General features: G+C 46.8%; 1 long non-coding RNA gene across 1 annotated transcript; it reads right to left on the minus strand.

Moving 5' to 3' along the window:
• Positions 1-1,052: 1,052 nt before the first annotated feature.
• Positions 1,053-25,692, minus strand: LOC125327500. The gene is made up of 2 exons (XR_007204294.1): positions 25,351-25,692; positions 1,053-1,685 (listed from the first exon to the last, which is right to left on the minus strand). It is a non-coding gene; the product is annotated as an uncharacterized LOC125327500 (long non-coding RNA).
• Between the last annotated feature and the right edge of the window lie 343 nt (positions 25,693-26,035).

Raw genomic sequence — 26,035 nt, forward strand, 5'->3', positions numbered from 1 at the left:
GCGCGGGCGGCTGGGCAAGGACGCGGGTGGGAGGCTCCGCAGTCCGTGGGATAGTAATTAGCACAGTGGGTTTTCTTATAATTGGGATCATTTGTTCTCCCAGTTTTTCTCCTGCGAACTGATTTCATGCCAGAGGGAAGCCGTGTGACTCACACCTTGCCATGCCAATTAGCTGATAAACATCAAATGTAAACAAAGATGGCCTAATTAAGACTAGTCGCCCAACCTCTACATGCATGTTGTCAAAACCCTACCAGCCTTTCACATCCAGACTTATTTTCTTGTTTGCTGGGACTAAATTAGCGGCTTTGCACAAGAGTCTCTTATCTTTGAGAGAATCTCAGAGCAGGTAATGAGGAAAATTGGGAGCTGGCCACAGGAGCAGTGTCACCCCCTCCATCTCAGTAGGTGCCTCATGCCAAGGCTGAGGGCAGGGATTTGTCTGCCACTGGGTAATGCTGGAGGCTGACCCAGCAGCCACATCCTGAGGTATTCACTCAATTTGTCTTCCTGAGTGCTACTATCCGTACATGAAATCTGTAATGTTTGTGTCTCCTGCTGCTCTCACCTGCTGTGAAAATTCATCAATCAGAGCCCCTGGCTTACCACGGGCCCGGCCCCCGGCTCGCAGCCCGGGGAGTTATTTGCACTTTGGAGCGGAGGTGTACGACAGCCACACATCCCAGCAGCAGCGTTTCACACCCACTTCTCGCCAGAGCGCAGCATCACACACGTGAGCTGTGGCAGAGGAACAAGACCAAGGAGGAATTTTTGTTTCAGGAGGTATCCTAATGAAATCCATAGGATTGTTTTATGGCATTATAAAAATTTTAAAAGGGCAGAAATATCAGTGGATCGTCTGGACCATCCCTCTGCACCAAGACAAGATCCCCTGGGTCCCTGAGACTCCCATGGCCCATCCCAGCAGCCTGTCCTGACGTCTCATTGGTCTTGCTGTCAGGGAAGACACGCCTTTGGTTTGTACCAAATCCCTTTGTGACGCAATGAGCCCATTTGCTCCAGCCCTACCCGAGAGAAACAGACAGCAAGTCTTCCCCCTTTATCACCATCTTTAATGTACTTGAAGGTTGTCATAGTCTCTTCCTCCTCAGCACCTTCTCCTCTTTAAGCTTAGCAACTCCAGGTCATTGATCTGTTCCTCATAAATTGTATTTTCCAGGTCTTTCGTAATTTTCAGCACTCAGCTCTGAAGGCTCTTCAAGCCTCTCTGTTGCTCCTGAAGCAAAACATCCAAATGGGGGCATGGCACCCACCTGGCTGTGCTTCATCCCATCCCTGGTTGCATCACGCTACCATTGCACATCTCTCCTTCCAGGCCACCATGGTCCTCCTGAATGCCATCCCACCTCCCTGCTCCTCTTTGCTTTGGGTCATCTGAGACTGGACCCGGGTAATACCAGTTCTGCTATCCAGGACAGGAATGACAATTTAGCAGCGGCCGGCTGCAAGGCTGACCATCCACGAGCCCAACCCATTGCTAGTTCAAACTGGCACTGGATCCACTACTCCTCTCCTGTTGTCACTGGGGGTTTGCAGAATCTCTTCATCCAATCCACATTGCCCAGCCTTGTTCAAGAAAACTTCCTGAGAAGCACTACCTTCCTGAAGTGAGAGAAAACTGGAGGCAGGTTTCCAGCGCTTCTCTCCACGTGGCAGGACTTCACCTGTCATAGAAAATAACAGGAGTGATTTAACATAGTTTGTTCTTGACAAATCCCTATTGGTAGCTCCCTGCCCCGGGTGTCTACAAATAGTTGTGTGATTATTTGTTCCAGCACTTTCCTGGGGTGAAAACCAGGTTGCCTTGTCTAAAACTCACCAGTGCCTCTTTTCCCAGTGTAAAGGTCCTCTACAAGCCCTCAGTGAAAGCTGCTAATGGCTCTGAGCCCACTTCAGGCCCTTTGCTAACCATCCCAGGCAGCTGGGGAATAACCTCTCACACCATGTCAGTGAGAGCAATAAGACACTGCCGATACTTCCCTGCTTCCCACTAAAGATTACAGGACATAACTCAGGGAAATTACCTGTTCTGGTTTAGTCTGATTGAACTGGTGGCTCATTTATCCCCACATGAGACAGGGACCTGTTCCTTCAAGAGGAGGCAGCAATCAGCTGGGCTTTGTGCTCACCTGTGCACACCCATCCGTCCCGTGACCAGTTACACAGTTTACATCAGCATCCCTGTGAATGACCAGGTTCAATGAAGGAAAGATGAAGGAATGCGGGAAAGGCAGACATGACGCAATTGTAAAGGATAGCCAGTCACAGCCTGTGTCAGCAGCATTTCCTTCCCAACCCCCTGCTTGGAGGTGCTCCACAAATGAGCACGGACTCTCCCCACCAGGCTGGGAAGTAGGACTGGGTAGATCAGCTCTTTATAAAGGGGGAATGGGATGTATACATTTCCACACAACAAACAGAAGTAATTCTGGCATTATTTATTCAAAGAACCTTACGGCCAAAACTTCAAATCTTCGAAAGTTATCTGCTTTGCAAATTACACAAATGCTGGGCACTGCTTCCCAGAAGAGCCAGGAAGGATGTGTTGGTACCTGGCTGGAGGAGTGAGTGAAGAAGCTCCATGCAAAACTGCTGGTGTCCCAATCAGTGCAACATACGGAAAATCAAGCTGAGAAATCCAGAGTGCACTGGCAGTGTGGGTGTACTCACAGCTCACATCAGCTTACAGCACAGAAGTGAAGGTGTGAAGATACCTCAACTGTTTTAATGGGTAAATCATCTAATACGTACTAAAAAACAATTTCATGGCTGTTCAACACTCTAGTGGGGTTCTGGGGAAGACAGTTTGCAATAACATGTAAAGCAGGTCTTTGCCTGTGGTGTCAGCAGGAAGTTTTTATATTTCATGAACTTACTATTGTCTAAAAGCATTTTGAAAAGAGTTTACCAGCTAATCAGCAAAGTAACATAATTATGCCAGATGACAAAGCGTTTCGCGTGTTTGAGTTTCTCCCCTGGCAGAGCTCTAAACAACGTGTAGCCTCATAACTTTTTTAATTCCAGTCAGATCCCACATCCTCTCCCCACTGGCCTCCAGCTGACTCATCCTTTTCAGAATATTTCTTTTCTTTACTGTGTCTGTAGGCTGCACATCCTGGAGCTGGAGCCAGATCAAGCTGGTACCAGCCAGTGTGGTGAACCAGCATTTCTCCATGGTGGTCTCATCAGCTTCTACTGAATTTCAGCTTTTACTGAAAAGGAAAGGGAAGAAACAATCAAGCGCTCTGGAGCTGAGGAGCAAACTTTGTGCCTGTTGCCCTGTGGAGGACTGCTCCATGAACACTGTAGGGAAAGAGATGCAATGGGAAAGTGTGACTGAACCATAGAGGGGACCTGGCTGAACCATAGAGGGGACCTGGCTGAACCACAGAGGGGACCTGCAGGTCCCAATGGCAGCGTCACCTGTAGGAGCTGCGAGTGTCTCCCTGTCCCCAGCTGCACACCCATTGGCACAGGGACATTGGAGAGGAGATGACCCGCACAAGTTTACAAATGAGGCTGCTGCAAGGGTGAAGCAACCTGGAGCAAACCCCACCCTGGTGTCCCTTCCCTGAGGTCCCACAACAGTGGAACCCCTCAGGAATATCGGTGTCCATCTCCTGAGGCTGCAGTCCCTGTGCCTACCCTGCCCAGCACAGCTGCCATGTGCCAAGTGGCCCTTTCTCTGCGTGAGAACCAAAGGGAAAACGATGCTCATCAGCCAGAAAAGCACCATGTAAGTAGAAATGGAAGATTTCCAGTTCCTAAAGAGCTACCAGTGAGCGTTTCCAAAGTGGCGTTAAAGAACACTTTGAAGTACAGCCCGTGATTTTAAAAAAAATGCATTTGGGGGATAAATCCATATCTTGTTCCAAAGAAACAAGCTAAGCTGCATTTTACTAAATATAGACATATAAGGCACAGCAAAATTCATCAAAACTCTCAATCATATCTCCCAAAGAGATGTGTTGTGACAGGAGACCAGCAACACCATGAAAATAAGGGCTCAGTATTCCAGTACTTACACGCACGAGTTACCTCCGTAGTGTAAGCAAAGCCACTGGATCAAACACTTGCAGGATTACACCCCTCACAGCTCCCACCAGGTCACTTGGCAGGATCTTTCCCACCACAGGGTGGCTCACGCTCCGACCAGGCTCCCAGCACTTCCTCTGTGCTGATGGTGAGTCTCCAGAGCTCAGCTTTTCCGTCATCAGGGATCAAGCAGAAAAGTAACACCGAAAAAAAAGCTTTATTGATTGAGTTATACGAAATGATCCCCTTTGCAGCACAGTTTACACTAAGCCTCCAAATCTGACATCTCTTTGAAAGCACTCTTAATATATCCAATTATAGATTTTCAGCAACTTTGTGGAATGTCGGCTTTCCCGGCGACTGACCCCGGAAAACACCATTGAAATCAGGAGGGATTTTGCTATTGAGCTCAGTGGGGGAGGATCAGGTCCTACATAATTTTATTGTCAGCAATGATGACCTCTCTTCACAAATGAAGAATACCCATCCTGAACCATGGCCTTCGGAACGTAAACCATTTATTTTTATAGCTGGATCCTTCCCCAAGTGGGATATTTTGTGCATGGTTAACTTATCCCAGGGCTTTATATGCTTGCCAAGTGGCTTTAATAGCAGGATGTTGTTTAAAAAGATTGGGAAGGATTGTGGGCAGTAATAGAGATAATTGCCAAGGAGAGATAAATGAATCTTCAATCTCAAATCAACTTGGCTTTATCACTGGGTCAGGAGGGAAGATCCAGAAAAATCCCCTGTCTAAGACTAAATGTGTAACGATAGTTTGGGATTTAGGGAAGTTGGCAGCTGTTGAGATTTTTTGACAAAAACATCTTTGGAGGCTTAATACAGGTTTGCAATTCCATATAAAGGCATGAAATCCCCTTTTCACTCCAGGGATTCGGCATCGTGAAATAAAAAAGCTGGAGGTGAATTTCTGGGAGAGGAGCAGACAGCAAGTGACAACCTGAACTAAGAGTTTGGCATGTGGCACCAGGGTAGGGAAACAGCATCCGAAGGGGCTGAGCACAGATCCAAGCAGGTCAGGAGTGCTTTGTAGGACACAGGTCACCTGCAAGGGACACAGGTGTCCCCGAGATGCCCCTCAGTGCCTCTCGACCACCCTACAACCACCCCTCAGCTGCCATTTAGTCCCTGGAACAGCTGGGAGAGGATGATGCATGCCAGACCCAGAGCTTCCCTCTCTGCTTTGGAAATAGCAGAGAAAGCATATCCAGGACATATTTAAGGGTATTTATTTATTTATTCATTCACCAGGGAGGGGAGGAGGTTCGAAGCCAACCATTTTAATGAGGAATTATCTTACCTTACCATGCAGAATAAGGTATTGCATGACACAGCAACTTTTCAGGTCAACCTTTTTAAAAATGAGTTGCCAAATAAAGAGTGTTGAACAAGAAAAAACAAGGACTGATTTCAGACAGGTCTCTCCAGCTAGGATTTGGGGAGTTTGCATGTAGTGCCAGCTTTTCTCCCTCTGTGACATCCTCTCTTTCCTTGCCTGCTGCCAGACAGTGCCCCAGGCTGCAGGACCCTTGCTGCTCCCTGAGGTCCAGGCTACCCGAGGTGACTTCTGCAAACACTCACGGGGCTTTTAAAAGAATGGGAAAAAGCATTTTAGAGAGAGATGACTTATTTTTCAGCAAAGCCTTACCCAACCTGGAAGCAGGGGGGACTTCTGGGATATAATCAGTCAATGTGGAGCACTCATGGGGCTTTCATGAGAGTAGAAAAGGCCTTTTAGTGAATTATAGCTTATTTTTCAGCAAAGGCCTTTTCCAGCTCAGGGTAGGGCTTTTCCCAGTTATCCTCTCACGCGTCTACTTTTCTCCTTTCCAAAGCCTATATTCCCAGCTGCGGGAAATAACAGGGAGGAAACCCAGAAGGACTGTACAAGAAGCCTGACCAGATGATTTCTCTCATTATGATCTGAATAGGAAACAGTGACACGACTTTTTCAAAAGCAATATTGAAAAAGGCAGAGCAATGTGACACAAGCAATGGGACATTTTTGGATTAAAGAATCACTATTTCAAACCACCCAGCTACTTCTCATGTTTGCAATTGCCCCTAAGAGTTGGATAAAAGCTATGAAAGAGGTGGATGATTTGTTATGACATTTTCCTGTGTAAGTAAGGGTCAGGAGGAGTGTTGTTCTTGTGAAATTAACAACAACAAAAAAAAAGATCAAAAACAAGCTATGAAATACAACTGGGGCAAAACTGTCCCAAACCACAAAACCCAAAATCCCCTGCCAGTGAGCGCAGCTGTGTTACCCCGAAGGAGAGCCTTCTTGCTGGTGTGGGAATTGCAGCCCGTTCCCGGCTCAGGGATTTGCATTTCCAGGCCCTTAGCCCTTCTCTGGGGAAGGGGTGCAGCCTCCCCAGCCGGCGGGCCCTCAGCTAAACCCGCCGCTGCCTCAGGCTCCTGTTCACAGCCCGCTTGCCTTAACACGGACATGCTCACACTTGGCGGCATTACTCGGAGCTTTGGGTCTCATGATCATATTTATATGGCTGACACCCAGGCCTACTTGCCTATTCCTGCGGATTCCCGTGAAGTGCTGTCATGGCTTATTACCTGTCTATCTGCCTTCAAGCCTGGGTGACTTTTAATTTTTTGAAGCTTAATGCTGGGAAAACAGAATCGTTTCAGAATGGCTGGTTCACCTCCTGGATGTAGAGATTTATGGTATGTAATACTGTAGCACACACAGCCTAGGAGCTGGTTTCACTGCAAATCTCTTAAAAATGGGGGCTTATTTTATCTGAAATAAACCTTTTCAGGAGTGTATCAGCAAGAGGGGAGAAGGGAAAATACCTTCACTGGAAACTTCTGCGGCCTCTGCTCCACGTTGCTTTCCAGGCTGAGGAGTCCTTGTTCATGCCTCAGTCTAATCCAGAGTTGTGTATTGGAGCTCAGTGATAATTGGAAACTCTTCTCACTCCAGCATTTTCAGCTGTTGTAAAAGTCTGCAGCTAATGTCATAACAAGAATTAAACTGTCTCATCATATTACACCCATCTTAGCTGACTTCGCTGGCTATTAAGGTGACAGCACATTGATTTAAAATTTGTGTTAATTGTTTACCCCTTCTTGCAGAGGATTTCTTGGGGGTTTTGTAGCAACCTGCAGGCTTTCTGTAGCTGTGGATTATCTTTGTGTTCAGCATTATATGGACTTATAAAAATATCCTTTGTCTGGATCACACCACTTAATACCTCAGCCCATGGATTTCTTTGACATGTACATTCCCTGCATGGGTCACTTTTAAAAATAAGACAGTGGAGAGAGCATGGCTGGCCTTGATCTTACGAGACTTTAAGAGGATTTTTTTCTCCTTCTCTGATATTTATTTATATTTGCTGCTTTCTATTTTTCTGACTACTAATAACAGGGGTGGTTTTTCAGATAAAGGTATCATTCTGCCCACCAAACATTTCACCTTATGGGTTTAACAGAGAAAGCACTACCCACCAAAACAGACCTTACAGCCCATCATCCTCAGGTTTCCACTTTTTGGTTGAATAAATCAATGCCCATGTAAGCCCATGGTAACAAACTTTTTACCTGGAGCTGGGAATGAAAATTGCTTTGTGCCATATGCTGTCTCTCTGGCACAAAATGAGCATCACTTCAGCTGGAATTTGGCATGGTCTGTGATTGCAAGACTGGAAAATGGGAGACATTCTCTTTCTTTTCCATGATCTAGTTCCTCAAATCTATAATCAGTGTATTTCTCCATAGATATTTGAAAAAAATCGTCCTTTATTTTCTCCAAGACTATGAGTATTTTTCACCCCTTTAACTGCGGGCTGAAACATTTTTCACTTTCTGCTCCATTTTGTTGTGTTTTCTCTCACTGTACTGGAACAGTTACTGAATGGAAAATGGGAAGATGTAAACTTGCCTTAACAACAACAAAAAATTCTTATTTAAGGGAAAAAGGTAAGTAATCACGTAAATAATAAATATTTATTTCTGCGACCAAAATCCCATTGACATCACCAACTGGTTTTTGTCCCACGTCAGGCACTTTGGAGCAGACGTGGGGCTCATTCTTGGAACGTGACTAGCTAATGGACATCTTCCTAAGGAGACCCACTCTGCCTTCCCCTGGCAAGAAGCGCTAATCTCATAACCAGCCCTTCCCTCTCCCCATCTCCCCCTAGGCGTTTTTTTTTTGCTTTTTAGTCACAAAAAAATGAACTTGTGCATGAGCTGCAACCAGAACTTACAATTCTCCGGCGGCCGGTACATTTTGCACAGTTTATAGCTTGTTAACGTGATTGTGAGCTGCAAAACTATTCCTGGCTATTTGAGTTCCCAGCGTTTATTCCTGGGGAAAACCAAAGCCTCCCAGCTGTCATTAGAGAGCACTTCATTAGCAAACAGCATTCAGTATTTATACTTTGGGCAGCAAGTGCCGCTCGCTGGGATGAATAAGGCATGGCTCCCAGCCCCTCGCTGGCTGCTCCGCAGGCCGGTGGCCCGGCCGGCTGCGGCAGCCCCGCACGGCAGCGCCGGCATCGCGGGGGACGCGCTCCAGCAGCTCCCGCAAGGAGCGCGGCTGCGGGACGGCAGCGGGGCCGCCGGGCGCTCTCCCTGCCGTCCGAGCAGCCCCGCTGAGGGGGTGTCTGCACCGAGCGTGAACTCTTCTGCCTCTGCTGGGCTTGGTGCACCCTCACCGCGCCTTAAAAGCCTTTTGTTTCGCCCCTGTTTTGATGAACTTCTTTCCCTTTGATGTTCATCTGGAGTTTAACAGCGATAAAAGGCGCACAATGGTGAGATTGTGGAAGGGGGAAGGAAAGGTGCTGGGAGAGCACAATGCTGCGCATTATCCTCTGGCTCCTCTGTGCCGCTCGCTTGGCAGGCGACAGCGGGACTGAGCCAGGGTGACAGCCTGGGCGTCCCGGGCTCACGCTGCCTCCCGCCGCAGTGACACCGTCCTGGGCTCAGGGCAGAGGATCAGGCACAGCCAGGCCCCAGGAAGGGCTCACTGCTGCCAGCACCCAGCCCGTGGCGCCCACTGTGACACTGCAGGCTCAGTCTCGGTTTGGGGCACCCTGCCCGAAGGTCTCCCCCAACCTCAGGAAGCAATGGCCAGCCTCAGTTTATGGCACCACCTGAGCAGGATGCATCCCAGCTCCCTCACTGCACATCAACATCCCACATCAGCATCCCATGTCAGCAATTCCCACACCTCCTCAACCTCTATAGCACAGGAAGCTGAAAGTTTGAGGAAACCCCGTGTGAAGCACCAGGATGCTCCCGGAACCAGGTGGCACTCTGGCACAATGCCAGCCTCTACCCAAGCTGCCAGCGCCCCTGACAGGCTTTCAATAGGCAGGTGATACTTGCTGTTGTTTGGAGTCTGGCTCCCAAGGTCAGGCTCTTCTGTGGGCACCTCGGTTTTCCTTCAGATACACATTTCCAGTCCATCTGACTGGAAAGGAAATCCCCAAAATGTGCTATTTTTATTGTCTTTCCACAATTTTATGAAAGGCACTGATGAACCATTTCAGAAGGCAAGATGGGGCAGCAGGGCCAGCAGCCACCATGGCCAGTTCTGACAGCATCGTGTCCCCAGGCCCAGTGTTCATTTCTCCCTGCCCTTTTCTCCCTGTCCAGACCCTCTCAGGTTTGAGTCAGTGGCTCCATGGCCTAAATCTCCTTACAAATTATTTGTGCATATTAATTCCTGGCACCACCCTCATGTTCCCCATCAGTGATGCCTCCAAGCAGCCACGGCTGGTGCCACCTGCCCAGATGCCACCTTGCAGAAGTGCCCTGCAGCACCCAGGAACTCCCACGGAAAGGGCAGTGCCCAGACTGCACTCCTGTGCCCGTGGGGGCTGGCAGACCGAGGTGACCTGGGGACCTCACTCCAGTCACCTCTGTGACTCTGGTATCGCTCTGTCCCCCTCCCAGCCCCAGCCCTAGCCCTGCCCCTGGGCAGTTGCTGCTCTCACCCACGTCATGGCACATGCCATCCCTGGTCACATCCTGACGCATGCCAGCCCGGGGCATATCTCAGAACGTGCCCACCCTGGCCACACCCTGTCCGTTCGAGGCTGGGGCGTGACTTCTTCCCCCTACCAGGCTGGGCACAGCCTCAGAGCCGCCTTGCATCCCAGACCCCGCCTCGGTTACCACAACCCAAAGCCCTGGCAGCAGGCACAGGGTATTTTCGGGATATTTTTGTGCAGCATCCACATAGAAAGTAATTTTCTGTGAAGCTCCTCATAGCATTTGGTAGCCTGAATCAGACCCGAGCCCCAAGCACCTTTTCCCGGGATGGCTGGGGTGGCTCCTGCTGTTCAAGAGCAGATCTGCAGCTCAGGATGGGACTTCAAGGACATGTGTCTGTCCTGTCCGAGCCGTCTCACTGTCTGCAGACAACCCCCTGTGCAAAATAAGGACAGAGTCCTAAGGAACTCATATATAATCTCGTTTCTCCTTAGATGGCCTCTGCCACCAGCAGCTGTCTCTGAGTAGGTGTTTGCAAAAGCAAATTGTACTTAGACCTTCTGCAAATATCATTTCTCACCTGAGAACAGGTTTGAGGGCTTTTCAATATTCTTTGAGTTGCTGAGTTTGGGGATAGCTCATTTTCTGTATTTTTGCTTAAATTTTTAACCTTATTTTATGACATCTGCATTCACTGCTGGTCTGACCTACTTAGTGAAGTCAAAGATACTGGAGATTAAGCTGAGTGATCCACTTCAATGCGTATTTATAATTTCAGGGTCCTGACAGAATACATTCGTTTCTAATAACAATTTCTTGTTATTCAAACACTATTTGTAAACTTGCCTTCAAAAAAATCCTACTCACAAAATAAAATCATTTTGCTTGCCTGAGAAGGCAAAATCTGCGAGCTCAAACAACTGAACTGCGCCTGAAATGTGCTCAAGGATTTTTAACAACGCTGCTTATTAACCAACACTGATATCTGCCAGTGTGTACCATGGTGTGCCAGTCCCTGTAAAACGTAGTTTAACTGCAGTGAATTTTTTTTTTTTTTAGGAATGCTTTGCACTGCATCCCCACTTCAAACCCAGAAAGCAAACAAGTTGTAGCAGACTTTCTCTTGCAAAATGAATTTATCAAGCTCTGCTGCATTTTGCTGAAGTGTAAGAAACTCGGATAAAAGTGATCCTAAAGTTAAGAAGTTGGTTTCAGGGCAGATGCTGGTGGGGATTTCTGTGCTTACATTGACTCTTCCTAAAGTTGGAGGTGTGGTAGGTTTTCTCGTTGTCAGAGGAAATCATTCATTAATCTAAGATCTCAAAGACCAATTCCCTCTCCCATTGCACTGTGCAGCTCATATTTTGATAATATTCTGCAGATACAAGTGAAAATAGGAGATCACTTGCAGTTTTGAGTCAGCACCTGGGCTCTTGCTTTTCTCCACTACACTTTCATATAATATATAATGTATTTTTATAGATATAGATATATATACATATACATACACATATGTCAAGCTTTCACAGCAACTGAAAATTACCAGTGCTTAGCAGCTTCCAGGGGCAAGCAGAGCCTGATCCAGAGCCTTTTCCCATCCCGGTGCAGGAGCACAAAGCCTCTGAATATCGGGCACGAGTGTTTCAAGCAGGTCCTGCACACTGAACATTTACAAACACCTGCTTGCCTTGATGAAAAAAAATGCTCGGAGTGCAACATTGTGTTTTCCTGTATTTGATGCCTTGGTTTGTGCTTGGGAGAGTACAGCTGTGCTGTTTAACACTGCCTGTTTCTAGCTTTTAATCCATATTATGAACCCACCGCCAAAGAGCCTTTCAGAACGACTGAGACGGTGGTGTCAATGGTTTGAAACAGCTGCTGCCAGAGTGATATTTTTCTGTATTTTTACCATTTATGCACAAGCTGGAAGAGGTTTTTTGCTACATCTGATATGCACTGAAGCAGCCTAAATAAACTGCTGTTATCAACCAGCTTCTGCTGCCGTGTGGGAGCCTGCATGTCCAGTTTCCAGTGACACCCCAGACACAGGCGCAGACCTGCTCTGCCACAACACCAGCTCTCAATATACTTGAGAATATCTGTGGATATGCTTTGCTGGGCAATAAAATATAATTAAAAATGAGCAAAGTGAGTGTGTGCAGTGTTTTAATCTTGGAGGTAAAATCCACTTAATAAAACTTCAGTGTTCTACTACATGAGAGATTTGTGCTCAGAAATGCATTTCTGCAGCTTTTTCAGTGAATTTCCTCAGGTGATTGATTTATAGATGACTGAATAGTGGTAAAATACAGAGTGCACACAATCAACACAAATTACTAGTATTAAGCAAGTGCCAAATACTTAGAGAATATTTATTACTTTGGAGTATCCCATATCAGTAAAATAAAATTGTTTTGTGCAACACAAGACCAAAGTCATTTACAAAACAGCATATCAAACCTAACCATGTCCAATTTATTTCTAAGCTCTCTAATGCAAGGGTAGTGTTGCTCTGTTGTTACCATAACCATGTATCCATTATTTTTTTCTTAAACAAAAGTCAGTTCCATTCCTGGATGTTGCTTTAAAATTACACAGAGACCCCTGAGCCTGCAAAGATTCAGGTGGACCCTTAGCTCTGCGTGCAGCAGGGAGATGCAGAACCACAGTGAAATCCCTTGTGGAATACTTCAAGGAGCGGGGTCTGTAGAAGGCCCCTCAAGGACTATCAGAAAACTCCAGCAAACACTGTCTGCATAAGGGACAAATTACAAAGAAATTGCCTAAAAGCCTGGCTGGGCCATCCTTGAGCTGTCGGAGGCAGCTGTGGGTTTGGTGCCACACTCAGGCTGGGGTGGGTGGCGGGCACCTCATGCCCAAAACAAGCTGAGCTCGATCTGTGGGACCCCTGAGGAAGCTCCTGTTTGGAGGGCTGTACGTGGCTTTGAGGCCACGGGTGGCTCTGCATTTTTTTCCCTTTGTGTCTTTCCCCCTCAAGGATTTGGGGCTCTGGAAAGTTTCCTGCGTTACAGAGAGCTTTCCTTGTGCTGTAGGGAAGGGCAAATCGCACAAACTGGAGCTGGCTTCTGTAGCTGCTCCCTCCTGCTAAACAGCATATTTCTGTCTGTGTTTGACTGCGTTTTTCTACCCCATCTCCTTCTGCTCTACATGATCTGTCAATATTGGGTTTCTTCTCATTGCACTTTACTCTTTTAACGTCTATTCTTCCTCACTGATGGTTCCTCCCTTTACCGCAGCTTTTTCCAGTGGTTTGGTTTGACTCAAACTGAAACGGCCAGAGTGGTATTTAAAAGTAGTGAATTTGGTTCTACCTATTTACTATAATACACATTATTTGCATCAGCTTCATTTTTTGGGTATTTTTAAGGGGAATGTAATATTCCCTTAATTTTAGATCCTTTTTTATCTTGCTTCAGGCATAGGCTGCAAGAGATGTGCATGCAACACAAATGTTTAATTTACTCCTCCAAATATGCAAAGAACATGGCTATGTGCAATAGACATCCCCAAGAGCATGGCTGAAGACCAGGAAAAAAAATCAATAAAGGCTGCTGTAAATTCCTGATTATCAAAGAATTTCAACACCTACTGATATGTCTGGTCTTCCATTGCACCCTCATGAATTTAAGAGCCTGGGACACTCTTATTTATGCATGCAAACTCTGTGTGTGTGCACAAACAGTGCAGCAGATTCTGAAACAACCCTCTGAGGATGTTATGGCTGTTAGTCAAAATCAGACAGTAAAAGGGAGATTTTTGTTTGAATAGGGGGATTCAGAATGTGACTCATAGAGAAATCACGCGGGATACAGGGCCTTCATGAAAAAAAACCTTAGAAAAACACACGATTGTCTGGAAAACCTGGACATGCAAGTGCAGAATCTGCAATATCTGAGTCACATCTCTTCCCTGTTACCTGCAGATTGTCGGTCGAGTAAGTGACATCTGCAGAAAAGCACCGAGCAACAGACAGGAAAGGGAAGAGCAGTAGGTAAACTTCCATCAGCCTCAGAGAGACTCAGCTGTCTCCTGCACATCTTTAGTCTCTGATTTTCACATCTAGGTGTAAATCTGGCTTTGGGCTGGTGCACAGTTCTACCAGACATGGTTAGTATTAATCACACCTTATTAAATCAATACAGATCTCTGTTTGAAGCGTGTAGCACCGGCTCACTGCTCTGCATCCTCTAGCTCTCTGTAATTAACAATATCTTATCTACAAGAAATTTATACCCAGGCCACAACCCCCTTACTCCCCAAACTCCTGCTATTACTGGCAAAGAGCTACAGCTCATAAAATATAACATAAAGTATTAGATTTCTGATTTTTTTAATGTCTTAATAGTCCCACTAATCTGAATATTATGGGGATTTTTCACATCACAATACTTAGTATTAACTGGGTATGTGTACCTGGAGATTTGGGTGGTGAAACAGCAGCACCAAAAACTTGAAAGGTACATCTGCAGGCAAGACACCTCCCACACACACACACACACACTCTCACATATATGTACATGTGTCTGCATCCCAGTGCCTGAATCAGCAGTGCATTGTTGCTATTGCAAAAATGTGTAGCGCAGCAATATCATAATCAAATGTATGCTCAGACATGTGGCAGGAGGCAGCAGCAATTCACAGCCCATCAAATGCCTTGGCTTTGGCTTCCTTAAGAAGCATTTCTCACACCAGAAAATGCAATTACTGCTCCACCGTGCCTTCCCACATGGAGATCCAAAATGCTTCAGTAAATGAAGCAACCTATCAATACTTTATCTATTGCAGATGAGACCTCTACAGATAAGGCTCAGCGTAATCCAGCCATTGATTTTAGGATTCTCAGTCCTCCGAGGACTGTGACAAATCTATACATTGTCCCTGAGTGACGGGGTTTGCTTTAGGATTTCTGATTTCATTGGGGAAGCCGTGTAAGAGTGAATGTAAGCACAGAGAGCTCTGCTGCTGCCCAGCTGGGCAGGCTCAGGTCCATGTGTGGGTCCTTCCAAACCCAACTCTGGTGCATACCACTAATTAACAGCCAGACAATTGCAGACACACCAACGTTTTAATTTTTTTTTTTCTAAGAGAAGAAAAGGGGAATGGTTTCAATATTTGTCAGCTTTTGTGCTTTGCTCCAAATTTGCCTTGTTTTGGAATCCACTTGTATTGTACAAGCTTAGCTACTGTTCCTGGTGGGGTTTGGTGACCTGGGGATGTGAAGGAAGCATTTTGCTCTCAGTGCCAATCAGTAAGTCTTATTTGTAAGAACGGACATACAGAAAAATTCCTGTCCTGATGTATCTTTATCTGGAATTTACATGTGTGTCTTATCCCTTTGACATGCTTGCCCTAAAGCAGATTATAAACAGATAAATGTGTCCTTGTAACAAAAAGAGAGATTCTATTTCTGAGAGACCCAGAAATTTGAGGGGCCGTGTCTGTAGGTGTGTGAATGCACACACTCAGGGTCCTTCAAATGTACACACTAACACAATGTTTTATATAACTCGACTTCTATGCACTGCAAATGTTTACAAGCAAAGATTTGCAACTCACTGGCTAAGAACAACTGAGTTATTTGCTAAAGAAAATAGGGAGAAATTCCTAGTAATAACTCCAACTTCTCGGTTTTAAACTAATCAGGAAATAAAAATTAGGATTATATTAAGAAATGTTGAGGTTTCAGCTAGTCTATAAGATTTAATGCACACACAGACAAGGGAAGTATTTGGGTATTACATGGAAAAGCCATGTAATAGATATGACCTAGTATTACTGGGAATTCCCAGAAAAACCCTGAATATTGTCATCAGAGGCTATTTCTGTCCTTCCAAATGACACAGCACCTTCAAGCTTTCCCCACTTATTGTAAGATGAATATATCAGTATATATTCTTCTTTTACCCAAATTTTCATCTGTTCCCAAACCTAACTGGAAATAACCTGCTGGTAGAGGTGCAGAATTGACAGTTTTCCAGGCTCCAAGTAAAGTCTGAGGGATCTGACCCGCCACAGATGCATTTGCTACTGCTGAGCAAGTTATGCCCTGCATACAAAGATTCACACAAAAATCTAACCAGGACTGAACTACAAAATATTACACCTTAAAACCTTACATCACCATGCCCAGGAAAGTAATTTTCAGTGCTTTTTGGAAGTGTTAAATTTGCTTCTGTTCTGCTTGGAGTATTTCCTCACCCTTTGCTTGTTATGACAATATGTAACCGAGACAATCTGTCTCTAAAACTGGAGAAAAAATACAATATTCCATCTAGACACATTTTGAAAACATGGGCTTCACGAGGTCCACGGCAGCCTTACAGGAGGATTTTCTGGTCACTTAGACTGACCTGCTAGGCTAGGCTTGGCTGCTGAGAATCACGCGGACATTCCCAACTCATGACCCTCTGCAGACATCAGCTCAGAGAAACTCCAAGGAATAAGCTCTCCTGCACCAAAAAACATTATTGCTTCTACTCTACACCTCTGAAACTGTGAGTTTATGCTCCATCATTACTCCATGAGCTACGATTCACACGTGAATAGCAACCATGCTGTGAGAGGTGCTGTTAAAGACACAGGCTCCTCCACACACTTCAGCTGCTCTCTGCTTTCAGTCCCTACCCAATGCACCAGGCAGAAACCCAGGAACATGTAATTAATTCAGAAGACTGTACATTCTCTACACTAAATAGCTATAAGAAATCTCATTTTTCAAGAAATAGCTCTATTTTAGACTGTAACAGGGAAAAAATGTGCTTAATATAGATCACAAAAGAAGAATAGAAACAAAACCTGTGATATTCAGTTATTGACATAAACATCATCATGCCCTGTATGAGCTGTGATTTCAGCCTAGTGACCATATCACATGGACCTGGGAATTTGTCCATCCCATCAGCGAGCATTGGATCAGACCTGTGAAAGCCAGAGCTGTATATGTGGCTTCAGCTTTATATCTGGCAAGCCTTGCAGCTCAGAGAAAAGCACGCCTCACTTGCTTACTTGCTGTGTAAACAAGTGCAGACCACGTCACCAAAAAGGCACTGAGATTTACCCAGCAGATCAGTGAAACATCTGTAGTCTTTCACATATTTCACAAAGAAACATTTGTTTGGTAACATGTTGCATCCTTTCTGAATGGCGACACATGGGGCCATGGCAGAGCAATTAAATCACAAAGAAATTATTATAAAAATCTAGAGTGTATTTTTGCACTGTCTATATAGTATATAAATATATTCTGTATATGGGTTTGTTTAAATGTATTTTTATGTATGTATATATATATAACATATGTATAATATAAATACAGGTATTAAATATTAATATATTTAAATTTATATTCTATATGGCACCTGATCTAAAAGCACTATTGCAATTTGGGGCAGAAGGGTTTTTTTGCTGATATGCAAATATGTTCCAAAAGTTCTCTCTAAATAAGCAGTGTGAGCTTTTCAGCAGTATCTGTAATCTTACATTGACCAATTACCTTATATACACAGGTTTTCCTGGATAATATAGGTCATTTTTAAACCTGAAATTATTTTGCTTTTCAGATAATGGAATTTTGTCATCAGGGTCACTTCCAGAAAGTGGGAAATGATAGCAAAACACAGGGCTAAAATTTGAACAAATAAAGGAGCGTTATGTTTGTTCATTTTGAAATGAAACGAGAGTGTAGGAACTGTAATGTGTTGCACACTGGCTCGTGTGACCATACCTACTGACACTGGGCAATCATAAATCACAGCATTACTGGGAGCCCTGAGTCAGCTGATTCAGAGGCATTCCGAGAGCCTGTCCAAATAACTACCTTCCTGACACGAGGGCCACAAGAAGCCAGGAGAATCTGCTCCTGTTCTTTCACCACATGCAGGAGGAAATCCAGGAACTGGTAAGGAAATGGGTTAGATGTTCATGGGGCAAGCACTCCTCAGAAGGAAAAAACTGTGACACTATTAAGAGAGGGTGTGTGGAAGTGTGAACACACAGCTGAGGTCGGGTGCAAGGGATGTGCGTGTGCATTGGTCTGCCCTTGGGTTGTGCTGCGGCATCTTCGGGGGCTGCGAGCAGCTGGGCCAGGTCCTGTCATGCCCAGCTAAGCAGAGGCACACTGGAAATCAAGGATGAGACAGGGTGGGAAGAGCATCCCTGCTAGTGTGTGTGTGTGAGGGAAGGCAGAGAGGTGATACAACCCCTCGTGTTGACCACTGGGGCTGCCCAGCTGCTGCTCCCACGGTCACTGAGGTCTCGGGGGTGCAGTGCAAGCAGTGGCAGGGGTAACTCCGAGCAGCCTCACCCCCAAGGCCTCCCGTGTCCAGTCTCACCTTCAAGAGACACTGAAGGCATCACAGACTGTGTTGTGGCTTGAAGGGGAGACACCCCCCACATTCAGGTGCTGGCTGGATTTTTGTTGTGCTTTTTCTACAGAGGTGGAGTTGGGAGAGGGGAAGACGAAACGTCCCAACTTAATTTCTTTTTAATGGTCTGATGGAGCGTCTGACATGTGAATCCTTGCTGTCCCCGCTCCCCAGCTTGCCTTCAATGACTGCTTTTAACAAACAGCCTCCCTCAGACAGGGAAATTCTGTTACCTTGCCCAAACCTGCTCAAATACTTTGAGCTCCCAGTTATACACTTAGCACAGGATTTTGGCAAAGTGCGGGAGAGGCGCATTCTTTGAACTGAAGATAGACTTAAAAACAGTCCCTTGATCATCATCAATGATGTCTTTATCCACTGAACCAGAACTGGGTTTTGTAAAACCTTACACCCATAGTCTCTTGATCGCCTCCCAATGTGCCAGCCAGCCCCTGCAAACCAGCTCATTTTAAGATTTCCTATGCCTGTATTCCTGCAGCCCCACAAGATGCATTTTAAGTAGCATATCCAGAGCCATCAGTGACCACAGATTAGTGAGGCGATATTGCCCCTGGAAATCTTTGAGCCTGCACTGCCGTCCCTCTTTACAGAGGCTATGGGGTCTGCATTGCTTTGCATCTGCTAACCGAGGGGGCTTTGCCTAAACTCCACTCAGGGTTGGGAGCTTTGCCTTGGAGCAGATCCTGGGCAGAACGGGATGCTCATTCCCAGCGCCTGTCGGGGGAGAGGAGCCCTGCCACAGTGCCCCGAGTTCCCCAGGCCAGGCCTGGCTGCCATGGCAGGGTGGGCTCCAGCCCAGAGCACAGGGGCTGAGCTTCTTGTGAATTCTGCTCAGTGCACAAGTCCTGACTGGGAATTAAGAGCCCATCCCCCCTTAGTCTTTAGGGGTAAATTTCAGAGGCTCCAATGCTCGATAATTAACAAGTTCTGTCATTCCCCTTGCTGTTGCACTAGCTGTGGTATTTTTAAAGCTTTTTATTAAAAATTAATTTCTTTATTTTGTTGGAGACCCATCACTCAGTCACGTGGCTCCCTGTCATGTTTCTATCCTTCCTACTCATATTCGAGTTATGCCATCAAGCTAATATATTGTGACTGCTCTTCTCTCTTGTGACAAAGCCTTGCAGCTGCCTCCAAATCAATAGATGTCAAAGAAATATGAAAACAATCATGACAGAGAACTTAAATCCTGGCTAGAGTCTGCATAATAAAAAATGTGCTTCTGTTCTCAAGGCAGCGGATTAATTTATCCTAAAGTTTAGTCAAATTTTATTCCGGTACCTTTTCCCAGCAGATAGAGCTACATCTGTTGGGTTTGTAATGTAATTTGTAATTACTGCCCTTCATGTGGTCCAATGCCTTGAACCATCTTTAATTAAAAGCATAATTAAGGGAAGATCTAAAGGAAGACAATTACCAGATGGTCTTTTTTTTAGAAACAGTTAGTTGCATTGAGGATGTATCCTGGTCCATTTCTGACTTGGATTAAAAGGCAAGCTGCCTCCTGCACAATCTGTGAGGTGAGAGGCTGCAAAGGGGCTCAGGCATCCTGGGCAGCAGCACTGCCAACAACTGCCAGAGAGGCTGGGGACAGCCAGAGGGACACTGGGGGACCGTGGGGCAGAGGGTCGCCCTGGCTCCATCACATTTCCCTGGGTGGGTGAGCCCTGGTGCCCTCCTCCAGCCCGAAGCTCTGGCAAAAAACACCTCAATCAAACCCCCGGCATCACTAGGGACACCCTACAGCTTCTGGGAAATATTTTTCTGGTGAAAATAGCAAGAAATCGCAGTAACAATAATAATCGTGGTATCAAAATGGTAGTAACAGCAGTAATAATAATAATAATAATAATAATAATAATAATAACAATAATTTTTAAAACCCACAGGGACTGAGTCCCAGAACAGTTTCCAAAAATGAATTATCACTGCTGCCCTGAGTGAGATAAACCCTGATGGGGGGTGCTGTGCCTGCCCAGCCCTCGATCATCACCAGAGGTGGTTGTGGGAGGGGGTGGTTAGCCAAAACCTCCTCTCGGGCTGCAGCACCCACCCTGGCCTGGCTGGACTTGGTTTGAGGATCCCTCCCCAGCCTCTTGGGATATCTCCTTCCAGAAGATTCCCCGCACCCACATCTGGAAGTTCCAGAGACCATTACTAAAGGAGAAAGGGCGGGAGGAGATGGGAAATAACCCCGAAAATATGAATAATGCAACAAAGTGCAGAATTATGTGTGAGCGCAAAATTTCCAGGGGAAGCTAGGCATAAAAAAGGGGGGAGAGAAAAAGGGAAACCTCGAGCAGTGGTGTAATGTAAATTAAATTTTTGCTGTATTACTAAGATTTCATTATTTGACTGTTCCTACTCAAAGTAAGGCAGCAATGAATTGTAATCATTTCAATTATCTTCAAGATAGTTTCTTTAGGACACAAGTTGTCAAAGATAAAAAAGTACATTCTTGCAGCTCTATGGGTCCATTTTCCAGACGGTTTGTCGTTCTTGCTGCATGATTTAGCCGGGGCTTTTTTGCATACTGCGGCTCTCCCGCACGCCCTCCGCGGGGGCGCGGACCCGCTCCCTCCCTGCGCGAAGCGGCTGCGCAGGGCTCCGCGCCCGCGGAGCCGGCGGGGCTGACCCTGCCCCAGCGCCAGCTTCGCCGCCATCCTCTTGAATTAACTTCACACAGGAGGTTTTGGTTGGTTGGCTTTACCACTTTTTCCCTCTTATTTTCGCGGCTCTCCCCGTCTCGCTCCCCTCCCCGTGGAATATTTCCTGACCCATTACTCTGAATAAAGCAATAAATGCGGGGCGGGCGGCCTCTCACCTCGCCTGGCCGCGGGGCACCCGAGGCAGGATCCGTCCCCATCCCCATCCCCGAAGCCCTACAAATACTCTTTTCTCCCTGCTGATATGGGTTGATTTGCAAGTGAGAGCTGCTCTCCGCCGGGAAGGCGCTTAGGTCTCTTTAAGCGCAAACCAAATAACATTTAAATGCCTTTTTACTGCCGGGGCATTATTTATTTAAGTGGCCGTCGGAAATCACAGCAACGCGGTTCCCGTTCCTCCCGGAATATTGTCCTTGCCGGTTTATTAGAGCGACTGGTTTAAAAGAGGCTCTTTTGGAATAAAAGGGCGCGTTTTCCCCCATTATTCATATCTAGGGAGTCCCAGGCCTTTAGTACATTAAAAAAGCTTCAAAAGGACAATTCGCCATCCACAGATATTATATTTGTGAAATGTCCTTTTGTCGAAGCTTTTAACACCTTCTTATAACGAATCATTTGTTCTTTTCTCTTTAATTTTGATAGACAATTAGCCATCAAATATACACCAGTTGACTGTAACCGAGCATTAAACTAGCCTTTATTTAACGCTAATTTAGCATAGCTGCTTTGTTTAACTTTGCCATACAAGAACCAGGTTTTGTAGCAAAAAATAGGTGTAATTTTATGTGGGGCTTCATTTCTTTCGGCCCTCTACACAGCAAGCCCTCTCCTCTTTGTAACCCATTCTGCTGGGCAGAAACACCATTTCGGAGTGCCTAGCACCTGGAGTCTGGAAAAAAATTAGCATTGATATAGATTTAGTTGAAATGTAATCTCTTAAATCTGTCCAAGATTCGGGGAGATAATTACACTTTCACTGAATTGACAGAGGTCAGCGTCTCTGTGGACCTGAGGAGTTGATTTACTAACAATAGTGTTACATAAAAAATGGTGTTTGAGATTATAATGTTAATAGATGCAGTCACTGGGGAAAGCAGGCAGGCTACAACTAATTCGATGGAACTTGGGTTTTGCGTTACGAGGATTCAAATCACTTGCAGCATTTAATTTAGAGGAATGAGTTTGGCAGTAATTACAGCAAATGGAAAGGTCGCCTTGGAATATTAGTTATTTTTTCCCAAGTTGGAACTCGGGGTTTTGGGGGGAAAGTCCTTTTTCTCTGTCCCCAGCGACGGCCGGGAAAGCCGCGGTGCTGTATTCCCTGCACTTCTACTGTCGGTCACCTCGAACCCAGCATAATCCCGCTCAGACTAAAGAAACGGGGGTGGAAAATATTTGTGTAAGAGTTGGAGTCGCCCCTCGAGTGGGACTCGACAGTTTTCAGTGAGAGCCGGGATTTCCTTCTGCTGCCGGGGGATGTTCGGTGGGCCGGGCCAGGTCAGCATCTCCTCGGACAAAGCGCACCACGACATGGGGGAAAACGCTTCGCAGTATTTGCTTTTTGGGGGGTCACGGCAGGAGCGGGAAGTTTGGGTCCGTGCTCAGGTGAGCCCTCTCCCGACTCCCTCTTTTTTTGCCCAGTAATGACCTAGCGGGGACCAGATGGCCCAAATCCGAACGCTGCCCCACCAGCCCCATCAGGTCACGCTGTCTCTGGGCACCCTGGAAAACCCAGCCCAAACTCAAGTCCTTGCTCCACGATGTGCCCCGTGTGTTGTGCCTCTTCACCCACCCGCATCCCGCAGGGGACCTTTCCCGCTTGGGCAGGACCTCAGCATTTTTCCCGCTAGGACACAGGGCCGTGCTGGGGAGAGCCCGGTCACGAGTGACCACGGAGAGCCGGGGGACGGAGTGGCCCTCGGGGGAGCAGGGCTGGTGCCGGGTGTGGGTCCCGGCCCTGTCCCTCCGAGGGGTCCCGCGGGGGCCGTCTCCTCCTCGTTCCTGGGGGGATCCCCGCAGGCCGGCGGAGGCGGGGAGCGCTGCCCGGCCCGGCCCGGCCCGGCCCGCAGCCGGGAGCCCGGCGCTGGGCGCGCTGCGCGGGTGCGGCCGGGCGCGGAGGGGCGCGGCAGCCGCCTGCTCCGCTCCATCCCCCGCCGCGGATCGCCGCCGGGAGTCGTAAGTCCCAACCGCTTCCCTACAGGACAAGCCGCCGCCCGCCTCCTGCATCCCGGACCGATGGACGGTGGTTCATCCGCGGGAAGCTCGGCGCGCCCCGAGGGGGATGCTCTACCTGCGCCGGAGATCCCCTGCGGCCCCTCCGCGCCCCGGCCGGGCGGCGGGCGCGGACAAAGGCGGCGGAAGCGGCCCCCGCGGGCTCGGCCCCGGCCGGCCCCGCTGCCCCGGCAGAGCCGTGCCCACGGGCAGGGGCGGCGGGGCGGCTCCCGGGGCCGCGGCTCCGCGCAGCGCCGGCAGCCGGGGCAGCGCCGGCTCCGCAGCCTCCGCCGCCCTCCGTCCCTGCCTGTTTATGTTTTAAGTCCACCCGATCTTATATGTAACAGCAATATATATGTTAATTGAAAACTTCTGAATTTAAAAAGGTTGTGACAAGTTATAATTTGTCTTGTCAATGTCTGGAATCCTTGTTTAGCTCTTTAGTTGTGTCTGCTGTTCGTGCCTGTCAGATAACAGCTTGCCTAACACGCTGCCTTCCTCTCTTATGGCACGGAAATGACAAATGTGCTGTTTTATCCATACAATTTATTTCATTATTGTTGCCAGCACGAAGCATCACAATCAATCATAAGGAAGTCCAGTTGGCAGGTGTCAATCTTGGTATGTTTTTGTACGTCTCAGTCTATATTTAATCCAATTACAAGGGTCATGGAGTAAGTGCAAATCCCCTTGTTACAACTCACATCTTATTCAAGATTTAAAGTAAAAAGTCAACTTGATCACATGGGCGCTTTGGGGGTCCTCCGATACCTTTTGATATGTCGTCCCCCCGTCCCAAATTATGCAGAGATAGCGTTTTATCAAAGAGTTATGGAGGGTCGGTTGGGGTTTGGGGATTCTTTTTTTCCCTGAGTGTTTGTGTGCAAATGAAGTATCTTGTTATTTTGCTAAAGAAGAGGGAGGTTTTAATGATGGGAGATCTTTCCGCTCATTGCCCTTTCAAATACAATTGTAGATCGAACTCAGCCTTGTCACGTTGAGGAAAAGTGAATTTCTAACATCCAGGACGTGCCTGTCGACTTTCAGCGAATTGCATCCAATCACCCCCAGGGAATTCAGCTAATGTCTCAGTCTAAACCGGGATGAGGGGAGAAAAACAAATCAAACATTGTCCGGAGTCACGCTTATTATGAAAATGTTTTAAAGGATAGAGAAGGGAAATAATTCAAGACAGCCCAGAATAAAGTTTTCGACAAATTAATAGCATTAGGAGTCTTTGGGGGGGAGAAAAAAAAGAGAGAGAGAGCTAGGGGAGAAAGCCCAGCTACAAAGTTAAGGTATAAAGAAATGATTTATAGCTATACGTTTCTCTTTTTTAAGCAAGAAGCTTTTTTTTTAATCTTGATGTTTTTTATTTTCGGATGAGAAACAAGGTTACGGCATTGAAAATAATAGTCTTATTATACAATCGGCTACAGTGGGATTCTTCGCGAGGGGAAATATTATCTTTCTGCTAAATTTCTGTCTTTAGGACGCTTCAGTTCACAGAAGTTTCTTGCAGCATCTTAAATTAGAGCCCCCAAACACACACTCCTGCACACTAATCCCGCTTGTTACAACAAGTTTCCAGCTCGCCAGGGTTCACAGACCGGGGTGCCTGTGTCAGCCGGCTCAGCCCGCTCTGGGCAAGTGCTCCGAAGAAGGGTAGGTGCAATCGTTTACCAGGTCGCAGGAGAGCCTCGCAGGCTGCCAGCCGCACAACAGCCGGAAAGCTCTCCCAACTTTACATGGCAGCACACAAAAAGCTATTTCAGTAATAACTCAGGTATTTTTTATTCGAAGAGATGGAGCTATTCAGTTTCTATCAAACTACGAGAGGGCTGAGCCGACAGGACGAGAGGATTAAAAAAAAAAAAAAAAAAAAAAAACAACCAAGAATACAAAACAAGAGCAAAATTACATTTCTGCACCAAGGTTTAAACGCAATCCTGGAGGCAAAAGAGAAATGTTAGACAAGCAAAGAAACGTGTGGGGGAAATAAAAAGAAAGTATTTTAAAACACATACCTTGGAAAAGGGCAAAATATCCGAGCTACAATGCTAGTCAAGTGCCTCTTTCCTTGAAAGCCAAAACCACGTTTCTATCGCAATATTTTTCCTGTTCTAGGGCTTTTCCTTTGGTTTTTACCGTTTATTGTAGCTAGTCTTGGACCCTGCAGCCTGTGCAATGCCACAGTAAACAAATTGTTCTGATGTGCTTATTATTATTGCTCAAGTTCTGCTTGGATAGAGAATTAAAGCTCATTATTACACTGTGTGTTGAGAATTGCTCAGTCTATGTGAACACGGGGGTTTGGGGCATCCTCGGGAAAAAAAAAAAAAAGAAGACGAAAAGAAAAAAAAGAAAAAAGCCCACAACTTCGGAACGTAGTGTAAATCAAATATGTATAATGCTTATAAATTTGTAACACATTGCCGTGCCCCTGCTCCTATCCCCTGCCCGGCGCGGCGACGCTCGCACCGACCCCGCTTCCATCCGCGCCCGCGGGGCTCCGCTCCGCGCTGTACCGCGGAGCCGCCTCCCTCCTCCGCGGCTCAGTGAAGGTCGCGGACCCGACCGTGACAGGAGCAAAAATTAGCGGGGACACACACGCAGACGGGGGGAGAGACTTTGTGGCCCCGTTTCCCCAGCACTGCTCCCTGCCCGAGCCTGCCCGGCTCGACGGGGCGCGGGGGCTCCGCACGGCTGCGC

The sequence above is a fragment of the Corvus hawaiiensis genome, chromosome 6, assembly GCF_020740725.1.
Source record: "Corvus hawaiiensis isolate bCorHaw1 chromosome 6, bCorHaw1.pri.cur, whole genome shotgun sequence".
NCBI classification, from domain to species: Eukaryota; Metazoa; Chordata; class Aves; order Passeriformes; family Corvidae; genus Corvus; species Corvus hawaiiensis.